Raw genomic sequence first — 22,859 nt, forward strand, 5'->3', positions numbered from 1 at the left:
ACCGAGATATTTGCAAAAAACTGAATTTGGGCGCCATTTTTCAAAGATGGCGGCCTAATCCGTGGTAGTAGGCTAGAGGGAAGCAAAATTAATATGTTGTTAATAACCCTTTTAGGGAGATAATAAAATTTGTTCCAGCTTTCCCTGACTTTTTTCCTTATTGGACCCCAAAATCATCATCGTCATGAACGATTTACTTGAACTGCACAATGAAATCCAAACTGATCTTTAAGAAAGTTGAAGTAAGTTGGAAGAAAGTTTGCTGCAAGTAAGGATTTCAAATATTACTTCGTTTGTAATGAGCATATAATTTCCATCTCCTTTCTCTTTTTTAAATAAGGGGTGCAATAATACAATTTTATAAACTATTGTTTTATTTCCAATTTGTAATAATAAACTTGCCACTACACAAATGAAAATTAAACACAACCGTTTTCCTTACCTTTTTTTACATATCTTCCATTTAACATACTGAAATGCATGATTATTTTATTTTGTTATTAACTTTTACACACCTCATTCAAGAAAAATCTTTGAAAGCAGATAGGTAATTTTAGTCATAAAATTAAGCTACTTATTGTAACCTCTCACATTAAAACCTTATATTTGAAATTTTGAAAACCCATGGACCCATTTAGTACTTGGATTCACTGGTAAAGTATGAAAATATGAATTTCTGATCTGGTTAATATATTTTTCAATTAATTTTTCCGTCCAAAGAATTTTTCACTTTTATTATTCTGGTGCCGTACTAATTAACACAAGTTTACTTTGGTTGTCGCTTAATAATAATAACAGTAACATTTTCCTGCTTCTAATGTAAAGCAAACAATGTCAATTTCGAAGAGGTCAACGTATTTGTGCAACCTCCCTCCCGACGCCTATGTTTGAAGGCTATTATTTCTTCGTCTGTAATGCAAATTGTAAAGGAAAGGGTAATTCATTTCGTAACGTTGAAAATTTCTCTTTCGCTTGTGTCGATTCTAAGTGTCATGGTAATTCATTGATTGATTATCATTAGGCTATTTTTGCGCGTCAGGCAATACGGGGAAAAGCAAGATTGAGGAGAGGCACCTAACAGAGGCGTCGCCAGAAATTCTTGTTGGGGCATCAGCCTTTGATATAAAATTGAATAATAAAATAATCAAAATAAAATAAAATGTTATTATAAATTAATAATAGTAAACTCTTATTTTATCTTATCATTATTTTATTATTGTAGATACTCTTGTATTGATATGCCAGATGAGCGAATATTCGTAATATTTGTTGTTTCTAATCGGTATAATATGAAAATATGAAGTTTTCACCTGATTCTTACATTTTGCACTAGATTTTTCGAGTCCATTTTTGAAAATTGATCCGGAAAAAAGGTTCCTGGACCTATTTAAATAGATCCGAAAAAAGTGGTTCCTGGACCGAATTGAAATACTTTTACAGATTAAAAGGTTCTTTAACGTCCAGAACCTATTTACGCTTGCTGATTTCCCTCCTGGTCCGGAGAGACTCAATTTTTGAAACGAATTTATTCTTTCATTACTTAACAAGAACTGAAACTATACTATTTCCGAGAATAAAATCTCCTTTCCTATTAAAAGCTGAGGCTGTAAAGGGTCACTCAGCACACACAAGGACAGACGCAGGACAACATAACCCCACATATGATTAACCTGGACGTGGGTGCGGGCGCCAGTTACCTGAACGTATTATTTATTTATCGGCTTTGTACACATGGCGAAGTTAAGTCTTTAATTAATGCCTTTTCTTCCACTTAACCATCTGCTTGCATCTGTTCGCAAATGAAGTATAGAAAAAAGAAAGAAAGATAGAATACAACAAAAAATATAACCGTTTAGAAACGCAAATACAAGTACATCCTCAATCTTTCACTCACGTAAACAATAAGGAAGTTCAGTTTATATACACGCACCATTACACACAGTGGCGCAGGAGCGTTTTTCATTTGGGGGGTTACAAAATTCAGCCTCCCATATATATATATATATATGTGTGTGTGTGTGTGTGTGTGTGTGTGTGTGTGTGTGTGTGTGTGTGTGTGTGTCCAATCAAGTGTAGCAATAATAATAATTAGGATAATTATATTTAATTAAATTAATATATTAATTAATTAAATATGTACCTTAATTAATATTGTATTGTTATTATTACATGAATAGGTAAAAGATAGTAAAAGAATAGAAATATAACAGCAAGTATTCATTATCTAGCGTACGTGTAGTTAAGATCGCCAAGACAACTGTCCTGGCAAGGAATTTAATGTCAGATAGAAGAATTGAATATTTATTGAATAACAAAAAAGGAGTTAGATCCAATTAACGAAAAGTAAAGTTCCTGATTAATATTTTATGGATATTATCATTAGTAGTGTGTATAAATCTTTGGAATCCTTCAAAGCCGTATGAGGCAAATTCCTTGCCTTCCAATAAGTTCAGTGGAGAAAACCATCGAGTATACAGGGTGAAGCAGAAATAACTCCCGGATTTCATTCGTGAATAACAAAGCAACGATCAATGTTATGCAAAATTTTATTTCACAGTTGGAAAGAACAAGGATTACCATTTTGTTTCCCATATGTACCGAGACAACTTTTTTGAGGAAGACGGCACGCAGTTAATGTAACGTCTGACCGTTATGTATGGATGTTACGCAATTTCCTGCAGCCGCAATCGAACGAACGTGGCAAATTGGCTGTGTGGTTCCAACAGGATGGTGCCACAGCACGCGTATCGATGAATGTGCTACGTGAAATATTTCCAGGGCGTCTGATCTCACTTCGAAGTCACTTTCCATGGCCAACTCGTTCCCCCGAGCTCGCACCCTGCGACTTCTTTCTGTGGGAGAACCTGAAGGCTAAAGTTTACCAAGGAAGGCCGAGGACAGCCAATGATCTGAAAGATAGTACCAGACAGGAAAGAGCGGCAATACCGACCAGACATGACTAGGAGGGTAATGCAGAACTTCAGGGCGAGACTTCAGAAATGTGTACACTGTGCAGATCGGCATTTGGACGATATCATTTTAAAACAAAGTCAACTATGTCACACAAAATGGTGACTTGTGGCAATTTTGACAAAAAATAATTGGAACATTTTGTTCTTTGTAAATGTGCAATAAAATGGTAAACCTTGTTCTTTCCAACTGTGCAATAAATTTTTGCATAACATCTATCGTTGCTTTGTTATTCACAAATGAAATCCGGGAGATATTTCTGCCGCACCCTAACTTTTAATTGTTACGCTGTTCAAGCATGGTATTGGCATTGATGGAAATTGAGTATAACAAATGCTAAACAATTATATTTTGATAAATTACTTTCACTACTTGGTAAGTCTTTCGGGGGGAAGGGGTCCGGACCCCCTGGACCCCCACAAAAACGTCCTTGATACCTAGGTATAATGTGAAGCCATGAGAAATATTCTCTTTTAGAACAGCACACACGAATGTCCTGTTATTTAATGCAAAATATGCATAAATATTTTTCATTTTTTTTGTTAGAATTTAAGTTAAAAAAAAAAACAAACAGATTTTAAAATCAGATAACAATTCTGAAACATATAAGGCTAAGCTCTGGACCTCATTCTGGGCTTATTTGGATTTCACGGAACGGAAAATCAGGAGTGAGGGGGATCTTGAGCCACCCCAACCAGCAATAATCATCTCCCACCCACTGGATATAGAAACTACATTATATAGAGTTCCACTTCAGTTCCGTTCATTCTAATTTTAAAAGTCCCATAGCTACGCATAAAAATATCTTTAAACAATTTATGGCAGATGTGTACCACATCCAATGCCTTTTAGAAGCCATGTATTTGGTATTTTCTCAGACATCTATAGGGTGTTGTATTAAAAAAGAAAAAAATGAGTTCAGATGGTTCCCAATCAATTCGTAAGAAGTCTAACTTTGAAATATTTGTGAAAAATATAACAAATCATTTATTTGTAATATAATTAGCTGTACCTAATGACGCTCTTCAAGTACTGAAAGTAATATCATTCGGTACATTTACAAAACCGAAATCCTTAAGCTCTCAGAAGTAGCAAGGAAAGACGTACGCTCAAAAGTTTATTCTTTCTTTTCAGTTTTTGGTGGACAATGTGAAGAGCCGGCCAAGGTTTATTTTCGTATGTAGTGGTATTAAATGCAGATACATGCGTGTGTTTTAGGATGACATGTTAATTTATCGTTTATGTGAAAAGGTTAACTTTAATGTAAGCAGAAGCATATGCGCGTCACAGTTACATTCCCACCTCGCCGGACTCCGTGGCGGAGGGGTTAGCAGATCGCGCTGCAACGCCAGGGGTTCCGGGTTCGAGTACCGGGTAAGGCATGGGTATTTGTGTTTGTCCAAAACGTGAAAAACTGATAATACTGTAAAAATTGAAAAGTGTAAAAGTTGAAAAAGTGTGAATGACGGGGGATACCACCGCGTAGGGGTATTCCTTTAAAAAAAAAAAAGAGGGGTTAGCATAGCGTGCTATGACGCCTGAGGTCCCAGGTTCGAATCCTGGCCTGCCCATGGGTGTTATTTTTGAGTGTCCATCAATTTCATCATATCATCATCACTCATCCTCATCTTCGCGATTAGCCAAAAGTGGCAGAAATGCGAAGTAAAATAAACCTAATCAATCAATCAAATATTCCCATCTTACTCCCAGAGACCTTGTGAATCCAATCCAAAATCTACCAATAGAACCTGCAGTGAGTCTCATTTATCTCGTGCATTCATCTGACTAATGTAATTTTCTTACAATTTGACTTTAGAGTTTAACATAAAATGGCGTTGTGTTTGTGTTGCATTCGATATCACAATTAGTTTTTAAGCAATTAATGTCCAATTATAAGTATACTTAATACATAGGTAAAAAATATTCCTCCTCTGATAAAATCGCAAATTGCACCCTGTTTAAATGTCTAGGAAAGATTTCATTTCACCTAGGAATGATATCGCGATGCGATGAGTCGAGAATTGTCACAGCCTCATCTCGTCTCCTGTGTGGTGAGGTCCTTCTCGTTCTTATTTGTGCTTATTTTTCTTTCGGTTTCCACTCTGAAGTTATGAAAACTTATTCCAAATTCACCTCATTTTCAGATAGGCTAATCGGCACTACTTTTTTTAAAAAAAATATATATATATTAATATATAGGTTTAAGTATAGTTTTCCCAACACCCTCTTACAAATTTATGAAAAATATGGGTCTGTCGTGTCTCGTCTCGTTCGTGTAAGTGTTCCGTTTCGGAAAATTCCATTATAAATATTCAAAAGAAAATGGGGTCAGTCATATACACTTCTGATGAAGATTTGTATCTTATCTTCGAATCGACGCGACCACTGCTTTAGAAATGTGTAACCCCCCCTTACGCAAAGCAGCAATCGTCTGCAGCGTAATTCTCTGAGAGTCAATCTGATTCCATCGTTCCACACACATTTTAAACAATTTTCATCTCCTTAAAGAGGTTTCCAAGAACTTAGGTCAATGTAGTATAATAAGTTTAGAATTAAATGTTTTGAATTTCTGTGGTAAGGACTATAATGCTTAAAATTTATAAACAATAATACATTTTTTTATTGGGCGAATTGATAATAGGTAATTTTAACAGTAGCACCTTCCGTCTGCTGTCAAATTACCAAAGGGGGGTACAGGGGCTACAACTCTATTTACGGATTTAGGGGGGTACAGTACCCCCTTCAAAAATTTGCGGGGGTACAATGTACCCCTGTACCCCCCCCCCCGTTCCTGCGCCACTGATTACACACACACACACATTCTCGTTCTTACACACACGCTTATACAAGCAAATGCATAACGTTACGCTTAAACGTAGTCCAAAACAGTAAATTAATCATAATTCATCTGAAATGTTAGATATTTTCATTTTTGTTCCTGTGCCTTACTTTTCTCTGTCATTCTGCACCTGCAACTTAGTTTGGGAAGTCAAATTTCAAATGTTCATTATTTAATAGATGTAATTTTAACATTTTTTCGAATGTTACAATTGAGGAAGAGGAAGTATCATGGTAATATTTTATATGACCATATAAGAAGTCTCGGCCAACTTTCCAACCAATCCAAACATTATGTATACAGCTCTTTTAATAACCTTTTACCAAGTATTGAATATTTTTTGGTTAATGCTAGCCATTTTCCTTCAAAATTCCTTTCAAGCACACCAACACCCATGGTCACTTGCTGGACCCTCCAATGTCTCATGTCTGTGATGACCTTTTAAGTGTTCGGCTTTCCTCAGGCACTTTTCATCTTCCCAACTGTTTGTGATCCCTGACGCGGGGTTTAGCAAATGTTTTTAGCATTTTACGAAGAGCTGGTCTCTTCCACTGCCTCTCAGGGAGTTAGTTTTTAATGTGTTCTTGCTTTTTAATGTGTTGTGTTTTCAACCTTGCACGTTTAACCTTTCTCAAGGCGCTTCTTACACCCCCTTGTTTTAATCTTTGAAGTAGGAAGAATAGATGAGGGTATATTTCCCCGTACACATTGAAGGGTGCAAAATGGCCATATGTGCCGACGCACCTAACAATTTCAATTCAATCAATCAACCAACACCCATACTTGAACCCGGGATTTTCGTCGGCGAGATCGATCATACGACATCGTACAGTGGGATCCATGAGAATTACCGTGCAAATTGTCCATCACCATGTTCGTGCACTTTATTTGACCCAATAAGAGCTTCAAGAATTAAAACAAAACTCACAACAAGCTGTTGACAACTTCTGCACTTAAAAATCCATCACTTAATAACACAAGTAATTTTGGAGATAAATTAATGAAAATAGTCATGGACAATTTGCACGATAATACTCATAGATCCCACTGTACATTATTTTCAAAGTCAAATGTGCTCCAAGGCAATCCTATATTTTAGTCTCTTTTCTCTTAGTTCAAGATCCTACTGCGCCGTAATGTCAAGCCAAATGGTCAAAATAACCCTGCGATGGTGGACAAGTTTTTGTACCTGATTTCGGTTTGGCCTTGGCCATTGAAATTTACGGCGCCGATCGAGACGTGTTTGCATTCTCTTCCCATGCTAGGTGACTCGAACGTGACAAACGTCACATTGACATTTAAATTGAAATTTCATGAACGCTTAACGTATCTGTAATTTCAGCTGAATTGTTCTACCTCAAAACGCCATGTCTAACTCGTAGTATTCGTAAATTTACATGGCCTCACTGTGGGATCCATGAGTATTACCGTGCAAATTGTCCATCACCATGTTCGCGCACTTTATTTGAGCCAGTAAGAGCTTCAAGAATTAAAAGAAAACTTGACAACTTCTGCACCAGCATACATAAAAATCCATCACTTAAAAACACATAGGATGTAAGAGAAAAATTAATGAAAGTAGTAATGGACAATTTGCACGGTAATACTCATGGATACCACTGTACAAGGATGGTGTTTTGATGCAATGTAAAAACAGTAACAGAAACGCTGACCAAAGTTAGCAGGATATTGTTGACAGGGCCATATAAAAGAAGAAGAAGAAATTTGACGCAAGGTGGTATATATACAGGCTGGTCCACCAGACACTAATGAAGCGTCATTGGTTTACTAGAACTTAACGTCACGAGTTCATGAGAAACTGGAAACAACAAATTGACCTTACGTTCGCTTCAGAACATCATTGTTGGTTAAAATGGCAATATAAAACAACAATAAAATGCATTAACATGTAAAATATGTAACATAAATCAAGAGAGAGGTAGATCTGGTAGTCCATTCAATTTACATAAGACAGGGGCTGAGAAAAGAAAGTATTTTTTTTTACTTATTTTACGATGCTTGCTTTCTTCTTTGGGCTATTTGCGGGGTGTAAGGGGTGACCTTCCAAGTAGGCGCCCAAAAGTCAACCTCACTTCCACGTAGTGCACCCTGGACTAAAGACTAACGAGGCTCTGGCGACTGGCACTATGGCCAGTATAATTTTGTGTGTGTTGTCCTGTTTGTTGTCCTTGTGTGTGCTGAGTGACCGTTTACGGCCTCAGCTTTTAACAGAAGTCAGAACATTTTAACATTTTTAATTATGCAACGCTAGAGTTGTTATTTGTAATGATAAGGGGCTGGCCCCCGTATAATGTGACGGGAGCAAAATAGCCTAAGTGCTGACGCTCCCAAAATTTTAAATTCAAAATCAAAAATCAATCTTTGGGCTAGTTGCGATGATGAGGATGAGTAGTGATTTGATGAACGTGATGAAGCATGGATGTCCGCAGGATTTTTTCCAGGGAGGGGCAAGAAAGGTATTTTTTTTCAGGGGGACAAACGAGGCACATTTCCCCCCAAAATAGTGTTGTTCCCTAAAAAAACATTGCTTACATTTGAATTTATGGTGTTCATGCAATATTTAACACATATTATTGTGGCTAAAATGAAATTATATGTGTGAAGTATATAATTTTTGGTTGACTTTCGTTTTCCAGGGTGGGGGCCACGCCCCCCCTTGCCCCCCTTCCAGACACCCATGTGATGAAGGGATTCTCTGAACACTCATGTCAGACCAGGACTCGAAACCGAAACCTTCGGAGATCCTGAATCGACTATCAAAAATCGTTATGTATTCAAAATGTATGTATGTATGTGTGTTACATATATACATACATATGTATAATGACGGCGATAGCGCCACTATTATTCTGATTTTAGTATTATAATAATCATAATAAACAAGGCTGCCCGCAGGATTTTTCTCAAGGGGGGGGGCAGTGTTTAAAGTGGGCGAAAGGTGAGGTGATGCTTTCCGCCAGTTAAGAGAATTCTCACAACTCATTCCCAGCACTAGGATAATTTCCATTGGTACTTATTCTGTTGTCTTTCAGAGACCCCTAGTCCAATGTGTTCACACTACACTTTCAACATTTAAATTCCATTAAGTCTTTCCAGATATCTCAGAAGGGGAAAGTGTCCCCCTGCCCCCCCCCCTTATGAGCGCCCTTGATAATAGGAAATGTTGATTGTAAGAAATAATTTTTGGTCCGAAAGTAGAATCGATGAACAAATTGGACATTAATGTTTTCGGAAGCATTACGCATCCACTTATGCCACAGCGAAAAATCCAACTATTATTCACTTCCCATATTTCCTAATATTCACATTTGGCTAAAATAAAATTATTGAAAAGTAGATAAGTGCCACACGCACACTGTGTACGTGTATATAAAGAGCTAATCATGAAAACAATCGTGGATATGAGTTATTTATTCCCTTATTGCACAAGACGAGCTCATAAAATCAACTTTCATCTGTTTTCATGTTACATGAATAATTTGAAACGAAACAACTATTCGTGTTACCCAATACAAAGTCGTGCCTGCCAGACGCGTTTCTTCCTTCTACGCGTGTATCTGCACAATTACACCATCTTATCCATGTCCTTGTAATCAAATTTACTTTTTATTCATAGACAATGACAGGGAAGGGTCATACGATCGTCAATTGTTTGTTCGGCCTTCGGGATTTACAACAGTACACGAGTCTTTTTCCTACCGAGGTATTTGAGGTAGAGTGAAGAAATTTCGATTAGTTTCATCATGTACCCCGAAAGTACATATAGTTATATGGAGGATATCAGTGGCGTGCGGTGACTTTCATCCTTGAGGAAGCAGGCCCAGAAAAATTAAGAAAGTCAGAAATCCTTCTTTCAAAATTATATTTAATTAATTAGTGATTATTGGAAGTTGAAAAGTGGTCTATCTCTGCGTTTGCAAACTCGTTAGTTCTATCTTGATAAAAATGCTCTTTTTCTTCAATGTTTGCAAAAGCTCTTTTCCAATCGATCACCTTCATGTGTAGTTTGTTATTCTGTGAAAAATCATAGTTTTGTTTACTGTTTTCCACAGCTTGTAATTATAATTTTAAAAAAATGATTTGCTGATCTGTCTCAACGCTGGTTGTTGCATTATATGGTACAAAATCACGTAGATATTTGACCGTACAGTTTGCAACAATACCGTAGATACTATTGCTGATATACTGAGAGTGCGCGGTAAAGGCAGCAGAGAAGCTGGTCTGTTATTGGATGGTTCAAGGTCACCTAGTCCCATTTCCATCTCCTGCTTCCCTTTGCCCGGGGTGTTGGGAGAAATATACAGAGTGTTTTGTCAAATTGTCACAAGATGGTGCTAAGGGTTTCCATCTTAAAAACGAATGGACTGCGACTAGAAAGACTACAAGATCATTCATTCATTCTTTTGAGATGGTAGAAAATAGAAAAATTCAATGTATTTGGCATTTGTAATGCTGTGGGCCAACACTGCTGGCCTTGATGTGCTGGAATGCACGCGCATTAAGAATATGCATGCGATCACCACTTAATGTCATCCCCCTACAATTTTTGAGTTCTGGACAATTACTCGATTCTCTCATTTCTACCATCTCTCGAACTGCAATCGTGAGATCATTCTGGCGCTGTAAAAAAACGTGATGGGACATTTTTTCCCCAACGAAAGGAATGAGGTTAACCGAAATGGGGACATTGGTTAAACGATTTTGCTATGGGCATATAGTCGAGACCGAAAACAACAGAAGTCTGTAAAATCGAGACGAGACTTTCTGTCTGAGAGTCTATTGGTCGGGAGTTCAGGAAATTAAGAAGGTAATGGCACGTGAAGCTGTATTACACAACAATTACTTTACTCTGCGATTATATACTTTACTCTGATTATGTGTTATGTACGTTGTTTATCACATATGTTTGTTTTAATCAAAAAATTAAAATATTTTTGTATCTAAATTGAATATTTATTGAATAACATAAAAGATATTAGACCCAATTGACGAAATGTAAAGTTCCTGATTAATATTTTATGAATATTATTATAAGTAGTAGTGTATGTACTGTTGATTCAAAACCGTATGACGATTCCAATATAATTGCCTCCCAGTAAGTTCGACGCAAATAAATAACTCTCAATTATGCAACAAATGTTAATGCTGTATTTATATTATTTAATTTTAGTATTTTGTAAGTCTTTCGGGGAGAGGGGTCCGGACCTCGTGGCCTTAAATACGACCTTGCTTCCTTTCGATGTCATTTGCAACTTTAGATTAGACCGGACATAAGACATGTTACGTCATTCCTGAGACTCATTTAAAGCTCTCGCCACGAAAACAGTCCAGTCAAGGTCACGCCACCCACCTGCAGTGTTGCCAATAAGCAACAATTTCAACCGACGAATTCAACCGCATACGTACAACGCGCGAAGTGTCGACTGAGCAACTTAGAAGAAGTGTGGCAACCTTGCAGGGCAAGGGGAAACTCCGGCCTTGACTGGACTGTTTTCGTGGCGAGAGCTGTAGTCTTGTTACCATCTCTAAATTGTTAACCATTAACGCATTTGCTCAAAATCGCATTTGAAAGTCTGAAAATGACCAAGAAAGGAGTGTGATTCAAGTATTGGAGCCTAATGTCGCTTTAGAACTTTAAAGCAGAACTAGGTTAATCTTGTAGATACCACAAGTGATCATAATCCACCTGTTCTCTGACGTCAGCGAGGGACTGCTATCGCCAAAGCAGTGTCAGCTGGGTTAAGATTAACTTATCTTCAAATAACGGTTACCCTATCTTGTTTGCAGTGTGCCCGACAGTTCTAATCGAGAAAACGGAACATGGTATTATTATCATAGTTTTAACTAAAAGAGTGAATGTGATATACTGCAATGAACGAAGATAGAGTTGAAAGAAAGCTGGGAAAAGGTAGAGTAGTGTTCACATTGCAAATATTTAAGGGGGGTTCAAATATTGTTTCATTAAAGCTAATAATCTTGAAAATTATAATAAAATAATGTTTAGTAATATTTATACAAGTCGCGGTCCATATATGTTTAATAACTATAGTTGGTGGGAGTATGAAAAATAACTGGGGAAAACTCTCTAACTCATCGTGGATGGGTTGAGATGTGGCTTGGGCACAATTGTGAGTACCCCTTCATCATTTTTTTCTAATCATCATTCATCCTCATCGTCGCCATTAATCTAAAGAGCACGAAAGCGACGTATAATTAAAAAATGTACTTTGTACTATTTTAATATTAACATGACATTTTAAGAAAACTTGTCGATTTTGTTGCTGGTCTGGTATTATATTGTATAAATCGATCGATTAATTTATTTTATTTAATTAAGTTATTTTACGTAGCTTTTCTTCCAGTTTTGGTTAATCGCGACGATGTGGATGAGATTGGTGAAGGGTAACGTCACCGCCTTGTAATCAAGGGGTCCGGGTTCGATACCCAGTGGAGATACAAGTGGTTCGGATCCTACTTTAGACTGTAAGTCCAGTTCTGTAAGTAGCCTTTCTGTGCATAAAGTGCACTTAAAGCCAAAACTCAAACTAACTAAGACATACACATGCTCTGCGCACTATTCCTATAGAGAATTGATCATCCTGGTTGCAGGTCCAGACACCAGAGCCTCGTTAGTCTACAAAAGCAGTCCAGGGTGTACTAAGTGGAAGTGATGTTGACATTTGGGTGCCTTAAGAAATGGTCACCCCTTATATCCAAGGACGTATTTAGGAGGGGTTCCGGGGGTACCGGATCTCCAGAAAAACTTACCAAGTACAAAATTAACTAATGAAAATAATGAAATAATAAAATGACTAAAATTAAATAATGAAAATATATTTGTTTAATCGAGGGTTATTTCTTTCAGCCAAACTTATTGGAAGAAAAGGGTTATATTGGGATCATACTACTTTGAATGACAGTACCAAAGAAGATTTATGCAAGATTTATTATTACTTATAACGTAACATTCATAAAATGTCACCAGGAACTTTCTTTTCGTCATCTGGATCTAACATCCTTTTTTATATTCAGTAAATATTCAATTATTTATCAATTTCACATTAATTTCCTTGCCAGGGCAGTTGCTTTTCTTACAAATGTTGCCGACCTTAACTACACGTAAGCTAGATAATGAATACGTGCTGTTATGTCGCTATTCTTACACCGCCCTTTAACCTATTCATGTAATAAAAATCTAATAATTTGAATATTTTAATTAATATTATTTTAATGAATTTAATATATTTATAATTATATTAGTTTAAATATTATTATTATTTTGAAACACTTGGTTCGGACCCCCCCCCCGCGAAATATATTTCTAGATAGGTGCCTGCTTATTGCTATTGAACAAATAGAAATTGAAAACAATAAACAGGGGCCCATCCCCAAAATTATTTTCTAAAACCGCTTCTGCCACAGCCAGAGGGAAAAAACACAATTGTATAAAAGCAGAGTTCTAAATTATGCAAGTGAAGGAAGAATCTTAAAACATTCGAATGAAAAGAATATCCCATCCTCTTGGCTTTGTAACCCATGGCATAAGTAACTAATTACAGCCGTAATGATAATTGTACATCCAGTGCCGGATGTACAAATCTTGCACTCCCGCAAAATATTACCAAAGGCAATATTACACACATTATATACATATATATCATGTATATATGTGTGTGTAATTCTTGATCTCATGTTGACCAAGTCTCATACAAGGGTCTACAGGGTGATTCAAAAGTCCCTTAACACCCCTATAAAAAGTAAAGGAGTTAGGCTGGGTACAATTGGTCATGATGGAAACAGGTTAAGCATTGGTGTGTTCTAAGCGGACGTCCGCCATATTGAATTCAACTCAAAATTTTTAAATGGGAAGGGGGTGATGTGCATAAGCGCCGATTCCTTCAGCGATTTGGGGGGGGGGGGCAAAGCTAAGTAAGGCATAAATATTGATTTCTTTGTGTTTGCGGGGAGGGGCAATGTTTTTTTTTTTTTTTTTTTTTGTTTAAGTTGGGACCAATACACTTGAGTTGACCTTTGAAATTGTAATCACACTATCTAGCTTTGACAACAAAACATGTAGCTTATAGCTATCAGGGTACATAGAACTTCACTAGCTGGACAAAAAATTAACTGTACTACTGTGATTATGTAATTCCTACAACATGATACTTTACATGTAACTTTTGACTGAGAATTTGATTATCATATTCGGTTTATAATACTTACTCCTACAATCCTTTATGGGAAGGCCCAAGATAAAATGTTCAACCAGGCGAGGTCGAATTTTGACACCCCAACTGTCCACCCTGTCACCCCCGCCTCAACTTTCTTCCCCGACCCGATTTCAGTACTTTCCACTTTCGGCCAATAAAAACAATGACCGTTTTGTATATTTACGGTTTTAGGGACGATAAATAATAGCCTAGTTTTTTCAATGCCTTAATGTCAAAGAACGCGCATATTGTAGGTTGATATCAAAATAACAGTAGGGTAGATGGGGCGAATAGGGCCACTTTCAAGAAAATTACCTAGAACTACTGTATTCAATGTTTTAATGTAGGATTTTTTACAGAAATATAACTAACCATATGTCTACTACAGAGTCCACATCAAATTTTTCATTTTAAAAAAATTATAATGTTATATAATATAAAAAAATAAATACATGCATTGGCCCTATTCACCCTAACATGTCCGGCTGAATAGGGCCACTTGTAAGATGAATAGGGCCACATACATTTTATGCATATAAACTGCGCCAACCATACAAAATCATACATAATTTGGAAAACACACAAAAGTACAATTTTTCAGAAAATAAAATTATAAAATGGCAAGATTTGCATGCTCATGAGTGCTAATTTTTGGAACATTCCTTTTCTTATGTTCCTGGATTGTTGAGACAACGTCCGCAAGTAAACATCTTTCTTCTTTCTGCTTTCCTTACGTCATCTTCACTCCATTTCTGCTGTGTTTTACGATTATATTTCCTCATCTGAAATAAAAAAGAACGTTACTTTTATTTATCAACGTCAGGCCAATTACATACATTTCACATTTTAATCAGAAAAGTGGCCCTATTCACCCTGATTGGTAATATATAGGAAAATGAGTTGGGAACCCTGCTTTGGTTCATTTCCGATGAAGAAGGAATTTATGAAAAGTTGTCTCGGTCTTTGTTGAAGCTAAGACAATTAAAGTTCTAAACTTTCAACAAAACAACAACGCCTAACAAGAATGAATTCATGACAGAAATATTAACAATAGGCCATATTTCATAACACTTAACCTTCTATTGTTGATGAAAACTGCTGCCCAACAGAATCAGCATCCAACGTTTACGGAATCCAACTGCACAATAAACTTCAAGGTACATAGAGATTAGGTAAAGCCATCCGAAGATTGCCGATCTTGCACGAACGCGTGACGTCACCGGAGCAGTGAGCTCGGTTGAAGCAGACGGCCCTTAGCATTTATATGGCAGATTCAGAGAACGGAAATATATTATTACATTTAGGAGGGGGAAAAATAATAATTGTCATCCTCCAAGATGGTATTGAGTCATCCTTTTTATGATTAGTAACATAATTGAAAACGCCCTACTTTTAAAAGGGGGCAAAGTACATGTGAAAAAATTTATTTTGAAAATCCATATTCCTGAAACTTTCTGACCGATGCGCTACAAAGAAAGTTACGTGTTCTCCTTTAGAATTTCGTCATTTTACAAATCGTAATATAAATTTAACAAAAACGTGGCATGCTAAAGAAGAATTAAAGAGTTTAAAAAATAATTGATTAATATACTTCGTTTATTTTACTTCGCTTATCTGTCAAATATGGCTAATCGCAAAGATGAGGATGCGTGATGATATGATGAAATTGAAGAAAGGAAAGTAGACCCATGCCCGGGCGGGGATTCGAACCTGGGGGCCCTTGGCATTGTAAAGCGTTGTACTAACCACTTCGCCACGAAGTTCAGCATTACAAGGAAATAAACAGAAAATGGCGTCTATGTTTTAATATGCGTGAAACATTTGCGAGGAGGTTATTGAAGTAACAAATAATTATTACAAGACGTTGTGATGAAAATTATTAATATATCTGAAATATCGAGAGTTGACCTTGCAGTCTCTAAATGTACGTTTAGGGTTACGCAAAACCTTTACTCAAAATTGCTAGTGTAAATTTATAAGCTATTAAAATTTAAAACTCATTCCTGTTCGAAGAAAGAAACTGCCAAGTCTAATTAATATTTCGTAGAAATACATATATATATATTTTTCTTTCATGAGGCCAAGACAAGAGAGTATTTGGAGGGGACGGTGGCTTGGGAAGGCTATAGCCCCGGATCTCGATCTGCAAAGGGGCTTCCAGTGGGAAAACATTGCTATGAAATAGTCCAGAAGAAGGGGCGAAATGATTTGTTTTAAAATGTATCAAGAATACAAAGATATAAGTGGACATTTGACAAGCTTAGTCTAAAACTTACAACTGAAATCGTACGTGTGGCTACGTGAGGTAACACAGTGGAATATGATTCACAATACTAAAATTAAAATAAATATGTGGGAACAATAGAAATCAAAATATGTTGTAGCTAGTGACGGCGCAATAGTAATGATGGAGGGGTAAATCATATTTTCCCGGGGCAATCATGTTTATTATTCCGTTACATACGACACAAAAATGCAAATTTTGGCTAAAAGAGCATTCATTCATTTATTTATTTTTGTCGTTTTACTGGGGGCAGATAAGAGAGAGAGAGAGAGAAATTGTCGAACGAGAATAGGGGGCATTCCTGCCCCCTCCCCCCACTGTAGTGTGGTCACTGCCTATAGCTATGCTGGTGAAGAATGCACCAATTAATACGCTATTAAATAAAACAGATACTTTTAAAACTTTTAATTAAATTATTTGTGAACTGTGATTTAAATTTAGAGGATTTAATTTGGATGAGTTAACTTCTGAAGCCTGCCATTTTCGAGCCTTCTTCCGGTGTAACTGCACTGCCCTTTGAGCCCTAGCTGCTGCGTTCAGGTGGCGGAACGAGCAGAATACTAATTAAAACAAATATGTGACATATATATATATATATATATATATATATATATATATATACACACACACATATATATATATATATATATATATAAAACAACGTGTTGAAGCTATTGACGGCGCCAAAGAAAAGACAAGAGAAACGTGGAGAGTGCAGTGATATTTTACGGGAAGCAGTCACGTTTATTACACCCTTACATTTACTTCCAATATTAAAAAGTTCTGCTTTTAGATCTCGCATAATGCCTTTTTCACAAAAATGGGAAATTCCGCATTTTTTATATCAATCAAGCTGTGATATTTTAGATTTCTTCCGTTAGTTTTCTGATAATTTTCACAGCTTTCCATTGCATTTAGGCATCATTTCAGTTGACAAGAACAAAATAATCTTATTTCATAGAGCAAAAAGAAATCCAACGCGCTCAAGTTAAAACTCCCTTACATTGGAAGCCTGGAGAGAACAAAACAGGGGTTCCTTCGTAACACGATTTCTTGAAAACCATTTTACACATTTGAATCATCTTTGTGATAAATTGATTGATTAGAAAGGATGAATCTTAACAGTAAAAGTTGTAACTGTTCCCCTTCTAGTATATTATAGAAGATATTCGTTGTCAAATATCTCAATATTTGCACAAGGAACCAGCCTTTTCCGTGCCGAGCGTTTCGACGATGACGTCATGCATCCACGGACAACTGCGCATACGATCTGCGCCGCCGAACGAGCACCCCTTGAATAAACTTGTATAGATTCACAGTCGACACACGGTGTGCCGCCGGGTTCGCCTCCTCACTTCTATAAAATGTTAGATTGATTTATGTTGTGAGTGGCCCTATTCATCTCATGGCCCTATTCGCCCCAATCTACCCTAGTCTTAAATTGCTACATAATTTTGCAATATATATTTCTCATTGAGAAGTAACTTCAATTAATTTTTCTCTACACAAATCCAACTCTTTATAAAACAAATATCGCATTTATGTAATCAGAAATAAGGATTTTGCTGTAGTAAATCGAGACGCCCCGGTCTGGTGCCGTCGAGGGCGGTGCCCAGGGCAATCGCTTGGGTCGCCCGCCCGCACACACACATACACGTATTGTTTTGAACGTTCGTTAAGCATTGTTATAAATATGTAAAACTGCAACTTTAAGCCACATCAATGCAGTATGAAGTAGCACACACATGTTTACAGGAACATGTAAAAAAAATATACTAGAATTGATTATATAAAACAGTGGCATATTGCAAACAGAATATTTTCAACATCTGCTTGACTTTTCCGAAGGGAAACAAATATCCCTACTTTGCAATGAACTGACTCATTTAAGAACATGAAGACTACAGTATTCCCATGCTTCTTCCTCTATTCTCACACATATGCATTCATAATATACCATGCGTTTTCCTTAATTCATTGTCCGTTTGAAAAAGGAAACACTGAAATAGTAAACGCACAAGCACAAAAGCACAAGAAAGACACTGAAACTGAGTGATAGTCCCACTTTATTGATTCTGCCCATTTCGGAGCAGAATCCGGAGTAATTTCCCACCTCTTGTGTGCGAAGTTTCTGTGTGCAAAGTTATGTAATATATTGATACATTGGGTCCCATATAGGAGGGGGCCAAACGAAAACTGGAGGGGCCCAGGTCCCCCTGCCCCGATTATGCAGTCGTAAGTTTTTCCTCAGTAAAGACAGGCTGAAGAAACCTTCACCACTCCATTTCTCGTGAAATTCTAGCCTGGTTTGATTCTAGCCACGCGGGAGACCCGGGGTGGGAGATCTAAAGTCTGAATTATTCCGGCTTTGTCCCAGCATAAAGCGTCTCCAGGGGCCACCCAGCCTCAAATCAAATGGTACCCGATAGGGGGAGGAGGGTAAAAGCGGCCGGAGCGCGGTGCTGATCACATCACCTCGAAGATGGCCGGCATCGAAAGTATGTGGGGCTCTATCCGCACATACCCTAAATGTGCCTCATGGCACGGTGCTATATGCACAGGAAATTTTTAACTTTACCTTTACCTGTATATATTGTATTCGTTTCTGTACCCCGGAGTAGAGTGAGATTATTTCCGTAACAGCTCTGGCCGTTCTGCGCTTGCACCTTGGGAGCGAGTCATAACTCCTGACGCCTCCAATCAAGAAGTGAACCGCTGACGTCATCTCTACTCTGCGCCTATAGCTAACTCTATTGCTCACGCTGTACATTAGCCGTAGGCTCGCTGGCTAGACTCGCGCAGTCAGCTGGAGATGTTCCGAATGCACGCGGACTCTACCTACTTTTATTTTTTACATTCGCGAACCCTCTCCTATGTCAATGGCTGAGTGCCCCCTAAAGGCTTACTTGTCCCGGGCCCTCCCGCACTGCGGGGTTTTGGGGCTTGTACGTAGATCCGGCACTGTGCACATCAGAGTTGGCGCTATGCTCGTTGTTCTCACAGTGCTACATGTGCCATAATTCAACGCAGATAGTGACGTAGCGCATGAAAAAGTAGCAATTATTTTAAATGCGGTTTTCCTGTTATTCTAAACAGTGCGGAGGAAAGGTGTGATTATGCTTATGGGAATACCATTGCTCAATACTATTGAATGTCTTTCGCTCTTTTTGCAAAGCAACAAGTCGTATGTTTCAGGGTGTTCCAGTTTTCCCATCTTTTGTTTGGGATCACATGTTGAGTCGTGGCTACTGAGGCCAGAATAGAATCCCCCCTCCCTCTGCTTGTGAGGAGTATTATTTTACTCACGGGCGTAACTTGGAGGGGGAAGGGGGTCACTTTGCCTTCAAAATTGATCTTCGTCGCCTTGGAATCAAGGGGTCCCGGGTTCGATACCCGGTGAAGGCACATAGTGGTTCGGATCCCACTTTAAACTAAACTGTAGGTCCAGTCCCAATTAGCCTTACTGTGCACAAAGTGGACTTAAAAAACCAACTCAATCAGAATCAATCAATCCTTCAAAATTTACAGGTTGATCGAGGGATTGGATTTATTTTACGTCATATTTGTGCCACTTTGGGCTAATCGCGAGGATGAGTGATGATATGATGAAATTGATGAAGGGAGACACAACGAACACCCATTCCCAGGCCGAGATTCGAACCCGGGACTCCCTTGCGTCATAACGCGGTGTGCTAACCACTCCGCAAAATTTACAAGTTAATGGTACATTTGAGAGCCGCGGTATGGCGTCTGTCTGCCACGCGGGAGACCCAGGTTCGCTTCCCGGAGTGGGTGATCTAAGTTCGGAATTTTTCCGGCCTTGTCCCCGTATAAGGCGGCTCTGGGGCTCTCCTAGGCTGAAATCAATGTGCTCCTGAGGGCAGTTCTGGGATGTAAAGGCGGCCGGAGCGTGTTGCTGATTACATCACCTCCAGAATAACCCTTCCTGACACGGTGCTATATGAACTGGGAACTTTACCTCACCTAAGGGTACATTTGAAAACCTCCTACGATATAAGCAGCAAAGTAATAAAGAGTAGCCGGCCTCGATGGCGGAGTGGTTAACACAGCGCGCGTCCCAGGTTCGAATTCCGGCCTGGGAGTGGGTGTTCTTTGTGAGCGTGCCTTGATCAGTTTCATCCTCGCGATTAGCCAAAAGTGGCAGAAAAGCGCTTAAAATAGACCAACTCAATCATTAAATCAATCAACTTCGTGTGCTCTGTAATGTTTAACCGGTTTCGTTTACAAATTGGATTGGAGGTACGGGCGTACCAGCATGGGCGTACCCCAACGTTTTTCGGGAGAGGGGGCAAACTACCCTAAGAATGACACTTTTTTGATATTTACGAATTTTAGAATGTCTATTTTTAATTTCCAGCCAGAAGCACAATTACGATTTTAATGTTTGACCGAAAATTAGCATTCAGATGAGCAGTAAAAATCATTGAAGCGGCATTAAACCTTTTGCCATTACACACACTTTAGGGCAACTGATTTTCCAGGCGGTAGGGCAAACTCGCTCCAATTTTTTGCCATTGTACATTACGTGTGTGTGATAGAACAGCTGTTTCTAATATATTTTGGCCGGTTAATATCATCTGCATATAGCAACGAAGTTGGGTCACTACTCGTTGATAAGTTCACACGCTCTTGTGACGTCATGTGCAGAGCGAAGCGAAAATGTCGCTTCTGCTCTTAGTGATCGACCGGTCGCGATTGGCGGAGCTTTCATGTGTTCCCGATGTTCTCCGCATCCGTATGTTTTGCAAGAGGAGTGGGCGATGACACTTTTGCTGGAGTGACTTGTGATAACAGTTTGAGAAAACATGAGCAACGCTGAATAGTCAATTGTGCGGTTCGTCTGGGCGCAGAAGGCGCGAGAGTCGGTGAGCAGTTTGTTTATTTTTCTTATTTTTGTTCTGTTTGCATTTTAGAGTTTCCTTTCTTGAGTGTTCAGCATGCGAGAACAGGACCCACAATAAACACTGCAAACCATTTCCTTTCTGGCAAATCTTTAAACGGAAACGAAAGGCGAAGCAGAATCTTCTGTGGTTTGATTGTCTATGGCAGTGTTTTTCAATCGCCAGGTCGCGAATAGGTACTGTGTCCAGGCATCAATTTGATTTGATTTATTTTACTTCACATTTCTACAACCATGGACGTTCTGAAATTTGTCATTTTAGTTCGTGCAGCAATTCTCATTGCCGGTCTCGTGGCGGAGTGGTTAGCACATCGTGCCACGACGGCAGGGGTCCTGGGTTTGAATCCAGACTCCGGCATGGCTGTTCTTTACTAGTGTCCCTTCATCAATGTCATCATATCACTACTCATTCCCATCTTCGCGATTAGCCAAAAGTGGCAGAAAAGCGAAGTAAAATAAACCCAATCAATCAATCGATGCACGAGAATGTAAAAAATTATGCATGGGGTAAAAGTTCCGTTTGCAGTTCAAGACAAGCCTCGCAGCCTGACTGCACTGAGTCTGACAGTTTTTACTGATCTGAGATCTCGCAGCTCTGAAAAGAAACATGTTTGGTAAATCACGGTTGGGTGAGTTTTTGTAGTGTCAAGAGACAGTCCCTATGTTTAGTACATAAAGCGGTGAGAACACTCACTCCCTGTTTCTGTGCGAAACTGGTTCGCCTAAGTACATAGGCGTAACTTGGCGGGGGCACTTTCCACCCCCACCCCCAAATTTTCAGGTTCCTAAATTTTAAAATTAAGGATACCTTTCTTAACCTCCTAGGACATGAGTAGCAAAGTATTAAAGAGTATATTTTATGATTTGAACTTTTTACGGTATGGAAAACTTGCATATCCTGCCTCCCAAAGTCTCAAGTTTGATTCTGCACGCGATAGGTAAGTCTCAAGTTTGAATCTGCCGCTGAAAGTTAAGTCCCAAGTTTGGTTCTGCCCCCGAAAGTCAAGTCCCAAGTTTGGTTCTGCCCCCGAAAGTCAAGTACCAAGTTTGGTTCTGCCCCCGAAAGTCAAGTCCCAAGTTTGATTCTGCCCCCGAAAGTCAAGTCCCAAGTTTGGTTCTGCCCCCGAAAGTCAAGTCCCAAGTTTGATTCTGCCCCCGAAAGTCAAGTCCCAAGTTTGATTCTGCCCCCGAAAGTCAAGTCCCAAGTTTGATTCTGCCCCCGAAAGTCATTCCCAAGTTTGATTCTGCCCCCGAAAGTCAAGTCCCAAGTTTGATTCTGCCCCCGAAAGTCAAGTCCCAAGTTTGGTTCTGCCCCCGAAAGTCAAGTCCCTAGTTTGGTTCTGCCCCCGAAAGTCAAGTCCCTAGTTTGGTTCTGCCCCCGAAAGTCAAGTCCCTAGTTTGGTTCTGCCCCCGAAAGTCAAGTCCCAAGTTTGGTTCTGCCCCCGAAAGTCAAGTCCCAAGTTTGGTTCTGCCCCCGAAAGTCAAGTCCCAAGTTTGTTTCTGCCCCCGAAAGTCAAATCCCAAGTTTGGTTCTGCGCCCGAAAGTCAAGTCCCAAGTTTGGTTCTGCGCCCGAAAGTCAAGTCCCAAGTTTGGTTCTGCGCCCGAAAGTCAAG

At 38.7% G+C, this 22,859-nt stretch overlaps 1 protein-coding gene across 3 annotated transcripts in view; it reads left to right on the top strand.

The window, feature by feature from the left end:
- The window catches only part of IP3K2 (Inositol 1,4,5-triphosphate kinase 2), a 502,222-nt gene that overhangs the window by 107,992 nt on the left and 371,371 nt on the right, over nt 1-22,859 (top strand). The window contains exon 1 of one of the 3 annotated variants that reach the window (XM_083114109.1): nt 21,101-21,210. The exons of the other annotated variants lie outside the window; for them this stretch is intronic. The gene's annotated coding sequence lies outside the window, so the exon portion shown is untranslated. Of the gene's footprint in view, nt 1-21,100; nt 21,211-22,859 lie in introns of those variants that run through there. 3 annotated transcript variants of the gene reach the window in all.

The sequence above is a fragment of the Lepisma saccharinum genome, chromosome 28 (genome assembly GCF_977018435.1).
Source record: "Lepisma saccharinum chromosome 28, izLepSacc3.1, whole genome shotgun sequence".
NCBI lineage: Eukaryota > Metazoa > Arthropoda > Insecta > Zygentoma > Lepismatidae > Lepisma > Lepisma saccharinum.